Raw genomic sequence first — 20,077 nt, 5'->3', positions numbered from 1 at the left:
TGAAAAAGTACCGGAAATTGCTTGAAAATAAAAGATATCACTCTTTTATGTGTTTCTAAACATATTTTGAATAAATTCAAGTTTCATTCATCTATATTTGTTCTTTCTTTTTTTTAAGTCAAACCATCACAGTCATGATCATATTTCATCGGTAAACTGACGGAAGACCTTCTTAGTGCTTTGCAACAAGCTCGTCTAGTTATTATTTTATTTTTGTGTTTTGTTCAAAAGAAGGTTTTGCTTGTAGAAATTAAATACTTGTATTTATAGAGTTGTAAAGTAAAAATTCTCAGGAAAGACTAAAGTAAAGAGCTTTGTATAAGGTCTTTCGAACGAACTCCTGAATGAAATAACTTGATAAGTCGATGTATTTTAAATATTTTCAATATTCGCATCCGTAAGTACATAGGAATACAAGTACCGCACAACAAGCATTTTTTTTTTTCAACCTATTATGAATTGTGTAATCTTGCTCTTGATATTTACTTAATACATGTATTTGGGAATTTTGGTCATCATATGCATAATCTGAGATCAATGATAAGTACTTTGCAAAAGAAAGTAAAGTAAGTTAAGCAGGATATTGTTAATGGAAGTCCCCACGCTAGAATGTACATTCCTCCTAGATAGATACAAGATAGATACAAGCAGTCAAATGACATCGATCCGATTGCAAATGTTACTTCTGTTAAGCATACACACTAACCCACTCACAGGCGCGTTGCTATATCACTTCCAACTTCGTTGCGAGAGGAAAAAATGTAACAATTTTCACCTACCAAATCCAAACAAATGAGGTATTCCTGTAAAAAGTAATACAATTCTATAACTCGTATCCATATTATCAGTAGAACACAGTTAACTACGAGGAAGATTTGCTATATATAATGAAAATGAATACGTTTGGTCGTTACCACTGTATTTCAGTTGGACAGGTTTAAATTCTTCCTTATTTGTGTTATTATTGAAAGAAAGGTTTGTTTATCAATTCTTTCCTCTAGGATAAGTTAATTTTCTGTGTTATATTTGAATTTTGTATGCATTTTTCAGCTGACTATATCGGATGCTAAACTTGTTGGTATGAATTTTTTCACAATTGTTTTTTATCAAATAAAAATAAAATTCGGAAATTGCGCCTTTTGCATTATTGAACAAGGTTTTCAAACTCAAGAGTAACAAGCATTTTCCCTTCTGTGAATGAGAAAGAAGTTCGCTGGCATGCTAAGGAAGCATTCAAATCATTTCTCGGAAAATTTAAACTTTTTAAAGAAATTTAAGTTTGATAAATCATCAAAGCCGCTAGTGAAACGTAAACTATTATTAAATATTTCATAAAGACAAAAGAGTGTCCGAGGCCAAAAAGTGCACCACCACGACGCCATCACGTGAGTGCTATTAAAAGCAAAATATTCCGTAATAAAAAAGTAAACAGAACAACACTACCTTTGGGTTTGATAATTCATATTAGTAAATAATATAGCTGTTAAAACATTTCTTATGCCTGAAAAGTGCTGCTGGAATCCTACTGTCCGGTCAGGAAAATAATTACTCCGGACATCCGCACGAAACCTTACCCGATGTTTTGCATTATATATATATACAGTCCCTGAAACGTTCTACTTTCCCACTTGAACGGTGAGCGAACGCTGAACGAACGGTGAACGAACGCTGAACGAACGCAGAGCGAACGGTGAGTGAACGATGTGTGAACGCTGAACGCAACTTGGTGAACGATGTGTGAATGGTGAACGGTGAGCGAACGCAGAATGCGAACGGAGTGCAAACGCGAGCGCAAAGTGAACGGTGAACGAACGGTGAACGCAATATGAACGATTTATTCGGAATGCCTCTTCTTTTCATTGCATTGAAACTATTCTACTGTATTCTAATGCCTGGTGCTAAAAAAAAATTAATAAATAAAAAATAAATAAACAAATCAATGAAAATTGTCCAAGAAAGACGATACATGCACATTAAGTAAAATTCTAACAATATTTTCTGCACATATGTTCGATGTTTAAATTCAACTTTTTAATAACATGATTTTTATCGCTGTAAAACATTGTAAGTGTTACCGAACACTGTAGTATAACAGATGAAATTAATCTAGTTTTAAAATAAATATGTTTATTTTTATTTGATTTATAAAACCATTACAAATAATGTGGATTTTAGAAGAGAAAACTACGGACTTATAGAATGAATTACTACGGTTGTAACAACCATACAAGGCGATTCCGTGTAAAATAATGAGAATTTTTTTTACAAAGGTATGTGGACGTATTGCATAAATACACTCATATTTTGAAATTTTATTGCAATAATATATTTATGTGTCAGTTTTTATTTTTTATGATGATTTATTGAGCAAACTTCTACATGTATCTTTAGACATTTCCCGGCCCTGATTATACTCGGACAAGATGATACAAAGAGGCAATCATATTATTTGTTATATATTAAATTTTCACAACTTGATATTTAAGTAATATGCTGTCATAGTTTTTATTAAACAGACAAATGAGAGAGAGAGAGAGAGAGAGAGAGAGAGAGAGAGAGAGAGAGTCGGTTTTAGCCCCCCCTTCCTCAAATGTTTGTACCTACATCAAACAAAAATTCTAAATTTTTTCTAAATATATCAGGCAGTGAAAGTAATCTTTTTTTTTTATCAACAAATCCTTTTTTTTTACAGTCATAATCAGTTTTTTTCCTGCTTCAAGTTCACACGAAGTCCACGTGCTTGACCTGTCAATCAAAATCATTCGACACTGTGCAGGGGTGAAAGTCTCGTCACACCGAAGGCAAAGTGTTAGTATTTCAAAGAAGTTTTAACATTTTTTCTTATAATTTCTAGAGGTGATTCCGACATTTCTTAAAAATAAATAAATAAATAAATAAAATACATTGGGAATAAACACTTGGAATGATTAAGCCGCTTAAATTTGAAACATACTCCCTGCCAATTTAAAATTTCACCGCCGGCACATGTATATTTTGATCTACTATTGTTTAATGACTTTGTTTAGATGCATGTTTGTTTTGAGACTGAAATTTTTGTGCTACAAAACACATTAACTTCTTTTTAAATGTTAATTAAAATTTACTGGAAATACTAAGTAACCGATTTAGGGGAAAGGGGGGGGGTAATAATATCGAATGACAAACATATAAAGGTACGGTGAAAAATATCATAACTGGAGAATCACCTTGCTTATATAAATGATAATCATGTTATAAAGGCATTTCTCTCTCTCTAATTAAAGACTTTATATATGTAAAGTAGAAAAAATTTCTTGTATTACATTTTAAACAAATATTTTTTTTTAAACCACACTATCAATTTAATTCGCTCTAAAGATATTTAATTAACTGGATATCCGCAGTACTGTTTATCATTTTCAGAACAAATTCTAACCTGTATTTCTGTATTATTTGAAAAAAATGTGATAGAAAAAAATATTTTCCTATTTTTGCTGCAGTTGGTAAATTAATTGACTTCGATTATTATCTATCCATTAACGATTGGTCGTCTTTAACATAACAACAAAATGTTGCAGCGCTTGAAGTATCAGTATTTTGCTCGTATTTAAATTTATATTTAGCATCGTTCTACATAGGTACATACATGTACTTATAACAATATTTATTTTCCAGATAAGTTTTATAAATAAATAACCTAACAAGTAAGTTAGCATAATAAAAATAAAAACTGTAGATAATTTTTTTTCTCATGATATAATGATTCTTTAAACACGGTATGTTATTTATTAAATTCAAAACATGTAAATCCTTACTTAAAAAAGATAAGTCCTTTCACTTCGGAGTTCCGAATGACACTGAAGACTGAACGATAAGTGAACGCTGAACGCAAGGTGAACGCAAAGTGAACGAACGAAGAGCGAACGGTGAACGCTTTGTGAACGGTGAACGCGAGCGCACGGTGAACGCTGAACGCAAAACTGTGAACGGAGAGCGAACGGTGAACGCACGCTGAACGAACGGTGAACGCACGCTGAACGAACGGCGAGCGAAAGGAAAAATGGGAAAGTAGAACGTTTCAGGGACTATATATATATATATATATATATATATATATATATATATATATATATATATATATATATATATATATTCTCACAATTCTAGAAGCACTTTCCCAGTATTACAGAATACAAACTTTCGATTCGATCTGTACAAATGTTATGTTTTGAAGTATCCGGCTTAGTGTTGTTCTTTTGCAAAATTTTGTCAGGAATGATATAGGAAAGGCCGACAGGGATACGTAAATAGCTGTCTGTCTTCAATAAAAGATATAATTGCTGAAAATAAATCAATTACCTGTTTAACAAGCTTTAAATCCATATGAATCACACACACTATTAACAGTATTTGCTTCTAAACCCCCCTTTTACGCATCTTTTTACATGCCGTCTTAGCCAAATTCTCGTTACACAACATGATCAATTCTCAAGTTATTTGTTGAACAGTTATGACGTCATCGGCAATCCAAGTAAGATACAGCATAACAAAATAAAACATTTTGTATTTGTAAATATTTGCAGGTTTTATTTTTCATTTTCAGACATTTCTAAGTACCAATATTAAGAAAACCTGTGTTCTAAAATCGACGTCTCACCTAATATGACGTCATATTGTATGACTGATTTAGTCAAGTCAGAATATTTGTTTCCTTAACACCCCTGAGCTCTTTTTCTCTTTTTTCAACCCTGCTAATAATAAAATTCAGAGGTAAGGTTGACAATATGTCCTTAAAAAAAATTCATGGTGACCACATTCTATCATAGATAAAACTGTTCGTATCATATTCAGATTTGAAAAAAAAAATGTGGCTGCTGTGATGCAAACAGTCTGTTTGTGAATAGTGTAAATGATCAGAATCCATGCATGTAAGATTGATGAAACAATCTACTCTCAATTTATAGAATTTTGCTTTGGTCATCGAGCCTAGTGGTAGGGTTTTGCTTCTCGATCGAGAGGCCCAGGTTTGATTCTCGTTCGCTGCTCCTCTTCAAACCTAAGAAGTAAACAAAGGTAGTGACTATGTTAGGGTTAGTGTAGGAGTAGTGATCCATTCATTCAGAGTAATAGAGCAGAGGCCCCGAAGGTGCCTGCGAGTATATTGAACCGCTTAAATCCACTGTTTTAAATGCCTGTACATGTAATTACTGTTTGTCAATATAAACATGACTTTTGCTGATGATATAGCCTTATTCTCCAATTCCCACCAGCACAAGACAAAACCAACAGGCTCCACAAATACGCAGTAAGAATTGGACTGAAGATAAGCAGCCCCCCCCCCCCCCGCCAAAAAAAATAAACGGAGATCATAGCCCTAAATGTAAACAACCCATTAGCGGTCAAAGTGGAAAATCACATCCTACCATGTACCAACTCCTTTACATACTTGGGTAGTAAAGTAACAACAGCTGGTGGAGCAGAGACTGACATCAAAGAGAGACTATCCAAGGAGAGAGCAGCATTTAACAACCTGAAATATGTTTGGAGATCAAGTCCACCACTAGAGCAAAACTAAAACTATACAAAAACTGCATTCTACATATCCCTTTGTATGGATCAGTGTTGGAGAATGACAGAGAGCGACCTGAACCAGCTGTCGACATTCCATGCAAAGTCCCTGAGAAGGATCGTAACAATATTTTGGCCCAATACCATCTAAAAATCAGGACCTTCTCAACAGGTGCCAGCAGAAGGCATGGCCACATGGAATCATCAGACGAAGACGCTGGAACTGGCTTGGCCATGTATTTAGAAAGGACTCAGACAGTATCATAATATTATAAAGAGAGCTCTCCTCTGGACACCAGAGGGAAAACGAAAGAGAGGGAAGCCCAAAGTCACTTGGCGGCGAACAGTGGAAGCCGGACTTAAAGTACTAAAGAGAAGTTGGAGCACACTGCAAAAGCTGGCCAGTGACAGACAAGAATGGAGAAACCTCGTTACTGTCCTATACGCCAAAGACATCACGGGCAGTAAGTAATATATAAATGAAGACATATTTAAGTAAGATCCAATGTAAATATATACATTAAACGTATTAGTAGTACATGTATTTAATTTATAATGAGGGTACAGCGTAGAAAGTGGTCTAAAGTGATTTATGGACCGTCTCGAGACTAAAGAAAAAGATTTTTTCTCAATTGGGCATTCAGAAAATTATGTATGTAGTGCGTAAAGGTGTAAATATTGAGCTTATTTATTGTATTTTCAACATAGGGTACCTTGCATTTACCCCCAGGGAAAATGTTTAAAGACAATAAAGTACTGATGAACAGAAATCACTTTTATTTACTTAAGTGGGCAAATTACCTACAAATGAAGTGTTCAGTCTATTCATCTTGGTCTGTTGAAATGTTATGAATGCTTGATTTGATCACAAATTAAGTGATAAAATGCACATTTCAATTTTACTTTAGATCAAAGAGCAGATTCTATCTGCATAAAAATACCACCAAACCAGAACTCTTTAGTATGCAAAGTGAGCTCTTAATCCCAAACTCCTTCAACAGCGCAGTGAGATGAGTGTCCGAGTAAAAAAAGGGAAGTACTGAGTTCGACATCAGAAGTGATAAACTTTCCTACTTAAAATGAAAATATAACATTTTTATGTTCATTCCCCGTACGAGGCACGAGAAGGATTGTATGTATGTTGTTTTTACGTCCCATTCGAAAATTTTTCACCCATATAGAGACGTCACTATATACCGGTGAAGGGCTTCAAATTTTGACCTTTACTCGGCCCTCAGGGCGATTGAGCAGTGAGGGATCTTTATCGAATCAACGCCTGCCGTGACACGAGGCCTCGGTTTTTAAGGTCTCATCCGAAGGACCCGCAACTTTCACTTCAAAGTGCCGAGCGCATGGCGAAGGAACAGTTGCTACCCATTTTTTTTTTTTATCGATTTAGGTCAGTCGCGGCCGAGATTCGAACTCACGACCTCCCGATCACGGAGCGAGCGCTCTACCGACTGAGCTACCGTGAACGGTGCCACGAGAAGGGGAATTTGAACATAAAAAGCACCTTTTCCAATGTAAATTGTAAGTCTCTATTCCGGAAATGTAATGGAGTGCTCAAACAAAAGAGTGACGTGACAAGTGGATGGATAAGCGCCCTTCATAAGAAGTGAATGTCATGGGTCTTTCGGATGAGACATTAAAAGCTAAGGTCCCATGGCACGATAAAGAATCCCCACTGTTCAATGGTCATGCGTGACAAGCGAGGTCGAAGTCTATAGCCCTTTACCTGTATAGGTGACGTCTCAATATTGGTGAAAAATTCTCAGATGGGAAGTTAAACAACATTTAATCAACAAATCAAATTTCAACTAAAGTCAAAATTTTACAAACCCATATTCCATGATATACAAAGGATTACATGTATTCTTTTCATCCAATATGGCTTTCCCAAAATCCTCTCATAATGTTGATTTCTATCATTTTCATTTTCCTGCATTTGAAATGTTCTGCTTTCTTCTTCGCTGTCATTTTATACCAGGAAGCATACATGAAGACAAAAGAATCTTTATTCAAGTCAATACACATATACACATGAACACCCAACCATTAAATTATGACAGATAAAGTGTATTTTCCCTGCATAAAATAAAGACAAAAGTTTAACACTGTAATAACAATGGTATTTTTAATGATTGAAACACCCTATGTAGTTGCCAATACAACATTTTCATAAGCATTTTCGCCTTTTACAACTTGTAATTCTTGATATTCAGTTATGTTTTCAAAAGTATTTAGTTCCTCATAAAACGGGTTATCAGGAGTGGCATTCATATCTGTTGATATTACATTGGTTTGATTGCTATTTCTTGGAGAACAATGACTGTTCTTCCTTCGAAAAATATTCAGAGCTTCTTTTCTGCAAATAGATGATAAACAAATTTGACCCATGTTTTCAACTTATGGAAATATACTCATGTACAGGTGTATTAAAAGAAACTCCTGAATTTGGCAATTATATAATTGTATGTGCTTTTTTTTTTTGTTTTTTAGTCTCTAAATGAGTTAGAATTAGGGGAGCACACGCCACACGAAATTCTCACAAAATGTTTCCTCAATTAAATTTAAAGAAATCCATACATTTGCGCATCGTCATAAGGCATAAGCGTTTTCCCCGAAGAATGGTACGGCTAAGAAGACACTGAGTGTTAAAAGACCCTCGATCAATCGTTAGTAAATCGGTTCCATATTACTATATTTTGCTTCAAGACATTCCTCCTTTTATATATAAAAAAAAAATAATAAAATTATTGATTTGAAGAAATCTGCTTTTCCGCGATTGTTAACGAGGAATTTGCTCGAATTGAATTTGACCCACAACTTTAACCAGATGAAAAAGAATAAATGATGAACGGATAAAAAAAAAAGATAAATGATGAACGTTTTCTACGAACATTTATGTTCAAGAATAATTTGACTTCGTGCTGTAGATAATACGAGAAAGCTTTAACGAATTCGCTCTACGATGATACAACTACTGTAATCATCATATTAAGTTGAATATTTTTCTCATTTTCATGTAGGTACCATGTAGACATGTTACACGTTATAAAAGTTTTTCCCCAATAACTAAATGTCCACTAACGTTCTCATGCCAAATTAAAAACAATTCCTCTATTTAAACAAGAACAGAAATGCAAGAACTTTTATAGAATGAATGGAAAGACGTTAAGATTATCTCTTTAAAAATATGAGATGTCCATCTTGAAATTCGAAAAATTAGTATCAATAGCTTCTATATATTACCGTTTGGATATGACCAGAACAGCAATGACCACTATGAATAACATATTAAGCAAAACCGACATTGAACATCCTATCTTCCATTGTCTTGTTGACGTTTCGTCTAAAACATGAACAAATTTAAATGAGATTTATTTTTCTATATTTTTAAAACTGTAGTGTTTTATCCCTCTCTTCACATTAGAGAATTGTTACTAAGACATAACCTTTAAAGCAGATACATACCTATACTTTGGTGATCACAGGTCAGTCCACCATATTCTCTCTGGCATCCATGAGGACAAGTTCCATCAAACCTATTACATGTCTCACCATGAGCACAGTGACAATTACATCTATGCTGACAATTTACTCCAAAGAATCCATCTGCACATTCTAACCATTTACAATACCAGTGATAAGAATTCTCATAAACATTAATGCCGCTCATACAACAGTAAAATTACCAATCGGATTTATTACTATTGGGTTTCTTTGATGCATAATAAGTAAAATTTACAGCAATATTCATTAAATATATCGCAGTACAGGTACGGCTACGCATTAAGATAATATGGTAATGAGGTCATGGGGTTTGACGTCATGACAGTTGCTCCGCCTTGATAGATCTATATACGGAAGCATAATTCACAAAAGCTATTTAATGATAATTGGAAGAATTTTTAACGAATCTCAATATTTTCATGTTGAAACAAATAAATATCAGTGATTTTCTCTCATATGAAAACAATATGTCTTCAAGATAATTCTATTTTTATTGCGTCGTTTGGCTGCATTCCGCTTCAGCCAAGCGTTTGCACTCGATGACATGGTATGTTGTTTACATCTAAAAACCTGGCGACATCAGCTGAGATATGCAGTGGATAAATGCAGCAATCAAGCAATCTTTAAAACGAATAAAAATAAATTAAGAGCCTAGGCTCTGTTTATCTCTTTTACGATAAGATGATGACGCTATTTCGGGAAATCATGGAAAACTGAGACGATATTCATTAGCTCCCTAGATCCATTATTGTACATTTAAGTGTGTATGCGCATAAATGTAGGTATCAATATGTAGACATACTATTCATAACATCGATGTAAAATAACCAAGTGTCCAATGAGATGTATTACTGCAGTCAGTCACACAAAGCATAATGCATTGCCTTGTGTGTATGCCCCCCCCCCCCCCCACACACACACACAATATAAAAGTTGCACTCCTTTAGCAATTTAATGTTCACTGAATATTCAGAGTTCTTGTTTATCAGCTCATTTACTTTAAGACAATATGTGTAGCAATGGAGATTTGCAGATATACAAACGTGAATTTAATTCATTTAAATTAGATTAGTTCATTTTTCACGTGTACAGTGTCAATCATTGATTCACTAAACATGCAAGCAATGATGTTGTCTTTTGGCATACAAATATGTTACTTTAACAAAATATAAAAATTGCAGCATGCTATGGTATCAAATAATAATTCATATGCAGTCACACATGTAGTGAAAATACTCAGGATACTGTATAAGTGAAGTCAAACTGCACATTGTATGTGCCCTGTGCACGTGTATATACACAATACCCTATGCATTTTAATTTATATCTCTGGCAATCAAATGTATGAGAATTTTAAGATTTTATTTTATTTTTATTTTTTTTTTTTTGTAACCAGTTGTTCATATTTTAAATGTATCCTTAGAATTTTTATTTATCTGTATCACTAGGCTGTAAACTTTTAGAATTTCTAAATTAAAGAAGATGAAATATTTGAATTTTCATTTGTTGGACTACATGTACATTTCCTATCAAAAAATTACTTTAAATAAATATAGTTAACTATAGCTTACTATAGTATCAAAGTTTTCTACTGTAGTAAATCAAAACATTTTTACTATGGATTTCAGATTATTAGATTTTTTGTTCTTCAATTCATACATGCACATATTTTATATTAAATGGAAGTATTATTCGTATATACACAAATTATTTCCAAATTTTACATTATTGTTATTGAATTTAAGAGAGTTTTGAAATAAAAAAAAGTTCCGGAGAAGTTTCATAGTAAATCAAAGTAACATAGTATAGTTAACTATAGTAAATTTCTGTTAGGGTTGAGTCAATCTTATATATAAATATATACATTTATGAACTGTTTATATGTATATTTCGTTCATCATTGTAACTGTCAGTAGTTGCAGGCTTAAGGAATAAATCAAACTGGTTAAAACTGGCATGCACATCTCCAAGAACTATAAAAAAGATGAATCAATTTCTCCCAAGGGTATGTACACTTCTACTGGCAGACGCGTCGCCCAGTATAAAAAGGCGTCACTCTTTTGAGTCTATAAGGGACACAGACTCAAAGAGTTCACTCGGTGTCGATAATGTTGGGAATCTTTCCAGTCCACAATGTAACAATGTAAATGTGATGGGAGTTTTTAACCATACGCAGAGACGAAAGTTTCGTCATGGGCATCAGTCTTACAATAAACCATATGTATACACTATGTATCTTTTGATTCATTACTATCTTATGTAAATCAACAGTCAGGTCTTCATCACATTCGCACCAAACTTTACTCTGTCCCTTTGAAAGATTGAAATAGTCTGCTTGAAAAAGTCAAGGAAAGTCCATTTTTTTATTCCTCGAAACCAGAATACAGGCTCGGATCTGTGGTTATGGATACTGCAGATGATCGGCTTTTTAAACCGCCACATTTTTACAGAAGAAAATACAGCTAAAAAACCCCGTTTTTTCCCCTTAAACTCCAATATGCCAACAAATTGACGGGGTTAATATAAGTATTATTCTTAATCACAGGAGGGTCCAGTCTTGTATTCCACCATATTTCAAGCTGAAGACTACACTTTGAATTTCCTACAAATATACATCGACTATTGTTCCGAAACATTTTAATTACAAGAAAACTTTACAGAGTCTGGATATTGAGCATCTGAAACATAATCCTCTTTTCTGTTCATGTTCTTCTTCAATCTACAACTATAGTCCTGCTGGACACGTTATTACTGGTGACGTAAATATATTATGTGGACCTTAAATCATCAAGTTTAAAAGGGCCAAAATTTAGGGAACCCCGATCTCTTAACTGGCGTCTAAATTTCATAAATATTATGGATTCTGTGGAAGTTTACGCCAGGCGATGGGCCAGACAAGAAAAATAAACCTTGAAACGTAGTCAGAATGGATTAAATAAATCGGATGTATGTTAAAACCTCGCGATTGAGGGGCAAAATGAAAACCAACTATCCTTCTGTGTTCAATAATTCAGAAGTGAAAAAAGAATTAAATAGATTACACGATCAGTATGTACTGGTCTCTGCTGACAAAGAGGGTAACAATATTGTCTTTGTTTGTAAGGCTCATTATTTAAATTGTATTTTAGAGCAACCAGGATTTAATTCAACAAGTGGTGATCCAACGTTTACCAATAGCTCCCTCTCTAAGGAGAAAATTATTCAAAATCATGTCAGTTTTGAATATTTTTAATATTACCAACAACCAACATGAATTTGAATTACCATATCTATATTGGATTCCGAAACTTCATAAAAATTCTTACAAACAAAGATACATAGTGGGTTCAGTAAATGTTTTACCAAGCCTTTTTCTTTACTCCTCACTAAAATATTAACAGTAGTGTAGCAGGAACTTTAGGAGTACTGTGCAACAATCTATTCGAGAAGTGGTATAAATCAGAATGTGGATACTTAAAAATTCCAAGGAACTTTTGGAAAATTTGAAATCAAATTTTTTTTACCAAAATCAACAACATAAAAACTTAATACTTTTCAACTTTATATACAACCATTCCCCACGATAAATTAAAGTCCAGGCTTTTTGATACCATTGACAGCTGCTTTTTCAATAAAAATGGAATTCGTAGATTTACTAACCTTGTCATTGGTCATTTGCAAAATTATTTTGTTAAAAACCAACAAGTACTCTGAAGTTAATATTAAAAAGAGTTTCTGATTGACAATATCTATGTGGTTTTTGGAGACCATGTTTTCCAAAAAGCCATTGGAATTCCCATGGGTACCAATTGCACCCCGTTATTAGCAGACCTATTTTTGTATTTATATGAAGCAGAATTTGTTCAAAATCTTATACATGAAAAGAAGAAAACACTTGCTGTGGCCTTCAACTCGACATTTAGATATATCGACGACGTATTGTCAATTAACAATGGTTTTTCATACTAATTGTTGGGCCATTATTTACACACTGAATTGTCGTCGGATTTTTTCCGTTATTTCCCGATCATGACAAGGAGCACACGGCGGTTGTGATCAGTCGGCAGGGGATGCTCACTCATCCATGTCACCTTATCCCAACTCTGATGTTTCAATGGTCTGTGTTTGCTCTGCTCCCAAATTTGTATTGTTTAATGGACTTTTGAGCTTGAATACTGTTCGTTATCTCCATACATTTCATTCTAAAGCATTTCACATTTTTATAGTATGCCAGTATAACATACATTTTTTTTTAGTTTGGTATAGTTGAAGGAATTTTTTTTACTCTAACTATAGCTACCAATTATTCTTGCAAATGTCATAGGTTTCAATTTCCCAGAAAAGTTTTGTAACAAATGTTTGTTTCCATTTATTTTAATATGAATTTCAGAAAATCTAATATGGCATGGTTTGTTTTGTACAATGCAAAGCCATTCTATTTCTATAATAGTAATCTTTATGTATTTCACTCATTACATATATATTGTGTTGTAGCTACTCCCAAACAATTTGAAGATGAACAATTCATTCAATCGGGCAGCAACTGATACATCAAGTATGGAAAAGGATATGCTCCATATTACACTATAGCTACAAACCATATACATTTGTATTTACCTGGCAAGATTATTGAATTGTTTTGATTATTGAAAAAAAGTAGAGTTACAAACATATTTATGTGCTTTATATGTTACTCAATGCATTGTTCTGAATTTCACTTTTTAAAACAGCAAACTTGGGGGGGGGGGGGGGGGTTATATCTGTAGAAAGGAAAACAGGTTATTAAATATAAGAGAAAGCATCCCATTCCTTCTAGTTCTTAAAACTTTTAACATAGTCTAGAATCCATAGACAGTAAAACGTTTGATAACCGCTAAGAGAATCCTATATGCGAAAAAAACCAAATCTGCATGTTGGATTTTTTTTTTTTCATCTGTGTGTGTGGTGGGAGAAAGGGGTGTAAGGGGACGACCATTTCCTTCTAAAGGACAGATTATGTATTCTCAAAATGATCAGGGGTATAAGGGGACGACCATTTCCTTCTAAAGGACAGATTATTTATTCTCAAAATGATCAAGAATAGATTATTTATTTTGTCAAGGAAAAAAATTGAAACATCGCAAACCCCAAAACTGCATTTCGGGGGTGGGGGGTGGGGCTAGTATCACTAGTCAAGGACAGTTCATTTATTTTTTTTGCTGGTTGATGACATATTATTTAATTTCAATATTTTGAAGGACAGATTATCTATTTCCAAAATCTGTCACCCTCATCCTAAGATATCAATGGCCATACACTGAGTATTTAATCATTGATGGGGGTTATGGTCCGCGTAACATTTAACAATTCAAATTTCTTAAATGATTTAGGGTTTTAGAATTTTAATATATTAGTTCAAATTTCTAAATTTCAAAAACTCAAACTGATTTCGTATATCGAAATTAAATAGTATAGTTCAAAAATCTAAATTTTCAAATTTCCAAACTGGTTTAAAATTTTAATTTTTTTTTTAGATTTTTACCTTAAATAATCAAAATTCAAATTTCCAAAAACGATTCTTGCATTTTAAACTTTTGACTTTTTAATCTACCGTTTGTTCAGAAAATTTAAGCTCAACAATCTAAAATTGAGGACCATTTTTCGTCTTTGGATTATTTAAAATTTACTTCAAACTTCTAAATTTCAACTTTCAAACGTTTTAGATTTTTAGAAATTTAGTATTTTGATTCAAACATTCAAATTTTAAATAAACAAAACACTTTTTATATTTTGGGTTTTTAGAAGTTTACTTTAAATATCCAAAATATCAAATTTCCAAGCCCGATTTGATTTTTGAAACATCAATCCAACTTCTAAAATTCTAAAAACATCATTACTTGATTGACATTGATCACGAAAGTGAAAGTAACGCTAGTCAATTCGTTCGAAAGCTATCGTGATATGACAAAATCGTCTGTTTTGAGGGCACCAGGAACACATGTATTCTTATCTTTTTATATTTTGTTAATTAAGGGTGCATCAAATTAATGTCATATATGACCCAATTTAATGATAGAGCGTACGGCGCTCCAAAACAGGTGACTTTGCGATATTGTCAACACAAGTCGAAAACAGGTGCAGGGAGGATCCAGGATTACATATGCGTTTAGGCACGATGCAGACGTAAAAGGGAAGAGGACTGGAGTCGCTTGAAATACTAGGAAACTGAATATTATGAGTTTCCACGAGAAGATCTTGCATCATGTACAATGCATGGTTTACATGTTTATTACCTGCTGCTTGATTAATCTTATCACCAAAAAAAAATGTAGAAAAGCGACTGTCCAATTTGCGAAATTCATGAAGATCTTCTGAATCTCCTGAAAATTGCTGGTTGAGAAGGGAAAATCTATGCAGAATACTGTCCATGCATATTCTCTCTCTCTCTCTCTCTCTCCCTATAAACTTTGAACAATTTAAAGGGAAGGTGCGTGACCCCCTCCCAAATCCATCAATGCGGTGCACTTATTTTTTCGCACACACGCTGCAATTAATCCAGTGCAATTAACCTTATGCAATCACTTTCATGCAATTTTCCTCTGTATACACACGGTGCAACTACATGTAATTACATACATTTCTTTTGTATGTATCCCCCCCCCCAAAAAAAAAAAAATTGTACATTTAAAACAAAGATTTTTTTTTTTGGGGGGGGGGGGTCCATATCAACTCTAATAATGCCAGACTCGGAAATTTTTGACAAGCAAAATAAACAATAAATAAATAAATAAATTTGCCCAAACTTGATAAACCTATTTCGAGGGGGGAGAGAGTGATAGAAAAAGACACATCCTTAGGTCAATTTTCTTCTGATACATGACTCTCCTTACCATTTGAAGAGGAATCCATGTTTTATGGGAGGGTCCAAGGTTTTTTTTTCGTTACTTTTACAAAAAGATTTAATAACTCTGAAATCTGGAAGGAGAGGGTTCAGAGCTCGATCCCCTTTCTGGATCCGTACATAAATAGCATACATCATTTTAATGGTTTAGATATAGTAAGGACTTTTCTGTTGTTTTTGCAATCATTTTAGCATTCGCTTTACAAGTAGAAATAAACTGCTTATTCTATATATGACCTTTGTAAGGTTTGATTGGTTACTGCTGAAAAAAAAATTGCACAAAAAAAATTGCACGCAACTCCACTTGAAGTAGAGCAGGGTTCTATTCCAGAACCAAATGTGTTATCAAAACTTGCATGCGACTGATATTTACCCGGTACACATGCTGCAATTTATTCCATGAGATCAATAGGGAACCGGAGTCGGTTATCTTATCTTGTATCGGTAGGGGGCGCCACAGGAAAATGCGGTCCATTACAAAATTGATAAAGCCTGAGAAGATGGATAATCAGCATCCATTCTCGAATTCGGTATCGCAGATCATACATGTTTCAATTACTATCTTTTACTTACTATGGCATCTAATTGTGGTGATATGACCATACCCGAACTTAGGAAAGAGTTAGAAAAGTTTGGAGCAAAGAAATCAGGAAGGAAGTGGGAACTTGTGGAGAGGTAAATAAACATGCGATGTTTTCATGCAAATCCAATGTAAACATTATTAATAACAGTAAATCATTATCAATGGTGTGTAAAAGGTTTAAAATTGGTCAATTTAATAGTGAATAACATAATTACCTGCTTTAAGAAAGTAATTCTTAAATAATCTGTAGCTTTAGCATATTAGATTTTTAACTCGAATTTCCTCGGTAATTCCAACGTCGATGTCATATTGCTTGTTGCTTGCAGTAAAATAGGAATACTTCTCTACATTTTTATTATGATGCAGTATTATCATTTTCTGATTGTTTCCATTCTGTTTTACACAAAAAAAAATGCATGAAAAAGAATTATAAAAGCTTATTTCATTACAGACTTGAAGCCTACAGAAGAAATGCACATTGTGCTAGGACCGATGTCTCTGGACCTGAATTTATGATGATGGCGCCAGATCCACAACTCCACAAGGACCTTCATGACGACAAGATTTTTCCAGGATGCACCGAGGCAGAAATTTCCACTTTCTTGTCAAAGTTTAATAAGACAACTGATAAGAAAGGAAGGGATATGTATAACGATGGATTTATCCAGTATGCGAGGGTGACATTTCATGATTCACACTGGTTTGTTAGAAGCAGTGTAAAAGCTTCAATGATGAAGTCTGTGAAGTACGTTCTTGATATTATGATTGGAAAAGACAGAAGTGTTGTGGAGTCTCAATGTGAGTGTGCAGCAGGTATGGGACCCGATGCACATTGCAAACATGTCTGTGCTGTACTTTTTTCATGTGCATATTTTGTTAAGCATGGGACTTATAAAACGGAACTCACCTGCACACAGAGATTACAAACTTTTCATCGTGCTAAGCCCCATAAAGGAAGCCCTTTGAAAGCAAGACAGCTGGACATGTCAGGCTGTGTCGAAGTATGTAATAACGACTATGACCCTCGTCCAGTTGAATTTAGAGGCAATCCCGGATACCAGTCTCACTTTAGAAATGTGTGTCTGAATTACCAAGGTATTAGAAGGACCCCAATTTTTCAGCTGTATGAACCAGTAAATATGAGAGCTTACAACCTGGACCATGACTATCTGAAAGATACATTTAGTGAGACTCATTTGAAACTTTTGAATGTTTCAGAAATTTCAGAGGAGAGTGCACGTCAAGTTATGGTAAAAACAGCAACACAAGCGGCCAATGACCTTTGGTTTGAGGAACGTTGCAAACGTCTGCATTCCTCAGTGTTCGGTAGAATATGCAAAGCAACTGATCGAACTGATAAAGTGAAACTTGCTGACTTCCTAACAACAAAGGGACAAAAATTAATGCCAAACCTATTCTTCATGGAAGAAAATATGAAAAAGAAGCTGTGAAGAAGTATCAGGAAAATTCGGGACGCACAGTTTACGACAGTGGAATCTGTGTCAGTCTGGGGTCCCCTCATTTAGCAGCAACCCCAGATGGCATTATTGATGATGACACCTTGATAGAAGTAAAATGTCCATATGTGGCCAGGAACAATTTTATTTCTTGAAAAACAGTTCCTTATATTAAGCAATGCGGAAATAAATTTCATCTGAATAAATCCAATGACTACTACTATCAGGTCCAAGGACAACTTTTCTGTGCAGAGAAACAGGAGTGTATATTTATTGTATACACTTTCAATGATTTTCTGTTCTTTGAAATTGAAAGGAATGATAAATTTATTGATGAGATGAAGATAAAATTGAATCAATTCTATGAAGATTTTTTTAAGTCTGCTCTATTGGAAAAAAACATTTTTCAAGACATATAATGGTAAATGTACTTGCAATAAAAGATGACACATGAACAAAGGCTTTATTCTCTTGCCATTTTTATTGGTAAATTATGTATAAGATGGTACTATGCAATTCTTAAAATTACACAATATGAAACAAACATAAATGGTTTCTGAAGAAAGTTTTGTTTCAGAGCTATTCATAGGCTCTGTCAGAATTTTGAATGTTTTTGAAAGTCCAATGATTCTTTCAATGTGCACACGTTTGCTGGATATTTTTCTGTCCTCTATCACAGTAGCACAGGACATTCTGTTTTTCTTTTTGAAAAATGTCGGTGTATTTATTTGAATGTTCCTGTGTATAAACATATCCTGCACACTAAAACCTTTGTCAGTCATTATTGAATCCCCGGAGTTACACATTTCCAACAGCCTACTTCGTTCAACTATTTGACGGTCACTTGTTGATCCCCCATATGCTGTTGAAATATAAGATGTTAATCCACCTGGTGTCGCCCCGACAAGAACTTTTACTGCGCAGCTAGGTTAAGGCTGTCCGAAGGCTTAATATGCATTAAATATATACTATTTTATATTTAGCAATGTTTTGATTTCAGTTTGTAATCTATGTATACATACACAGTTAAGTTGTAAAGAAAGTTGAATAAGGTATTACAAAAAAGCATTTTTGTGATGTCACATGACTGTGTTGATCACGTGACGGACACTTATAAATTTTCTTAAATGTTGCACAAAAATCGCATCGGCACAAGTGAAAAACAAATTTATTGTGAACGGCTTTTTACATAAATTAAATAAACGTATTCTTGGGTATATATAAAGTGCTGGGGGCAAGTCTGAATTTTATTTCATAAGAAAATATTTCACGAGAAATTCAACTTAGCCACATACATGGGGTCATTTTCCACTCTTCATCGCAATTTATACAAAATAGGATAAATTACATACAATCCCCCAGCAGAATTCAGTTAGAGGACATATCTCTCTAGTAGATTCACACAGAATATCTTCAATTAATCCTTATTATTCACTTGTGCCAGTCTAATATACATAAGATTTATAGATTCTAATTCTGTCTACAGACACGTAAGGGGGGCATTTCACATTCATTTTTTCTATTGTTTGAAAACGTGCATGTTAGACAAGAAAAAGGAATAAGGATATTATACTGCAAGTAATCATCATCACAGCCTTAAAACAACAATCCAGACACATGAATTAAACATCAACGTAAAAAAAATTCTACATGTGATGTGAAAGGAATGTAAAAGTTGTGACACTTTCCCCGTCATGTCAGCTCAAGTATGCAGTGACTTGACGTCATATGCCATTATGGCGTCATATCTAGGTAGTTCAGAGAAGTTCCTACGGCTGGTACACTGTGACATTCTTCGGACAGCCTTATCCTAGCCGCGTGTGTTACGGTTTTTATAAGTATAATAAGTCGCTTGCTGTGGCTTTGGCAATTGTGGTCTTTTAATGAGATTCTCTGTACCATCTATTAACACTCTGGTATTTGGAAACTTTGTTCTAAAATCTGACGGACAGTAATATTTCACAAGATACTTTGTAGGCCAAATGTCAATTTCCTGCCATTGCTTACTCATGAATAAAATCCATGTAAAAATATATTAGATACCGTTTTTTCAGACACTCCAAATAATCTTGAAAGTTCAAAATTGGTTGTATGGCGCCGTAACTTGCAGAGGACTAA

This window comes from Saccostrea echinata, unplaced genomic scaffold (genome assembly GCF_033153115.1).
Source record: "Saccostrea echinata isolate AGI-Se365-2 ecotype Australia unplaced genomic scaffold, CSIRO_AGI_Sech_v1 ptg000027l, whole genome shotgun sequence".
NCBI lineage: Eukaryota > Metazoa > Mollusca > Bivalvia > Ostreida > Ostreidae > Saccostrea > Saccostrea echinata.
The sequence above is the reverse complement of the archived record's forward strand: the minus strand, read 5'-3'. Positions refer to the sequence as shown.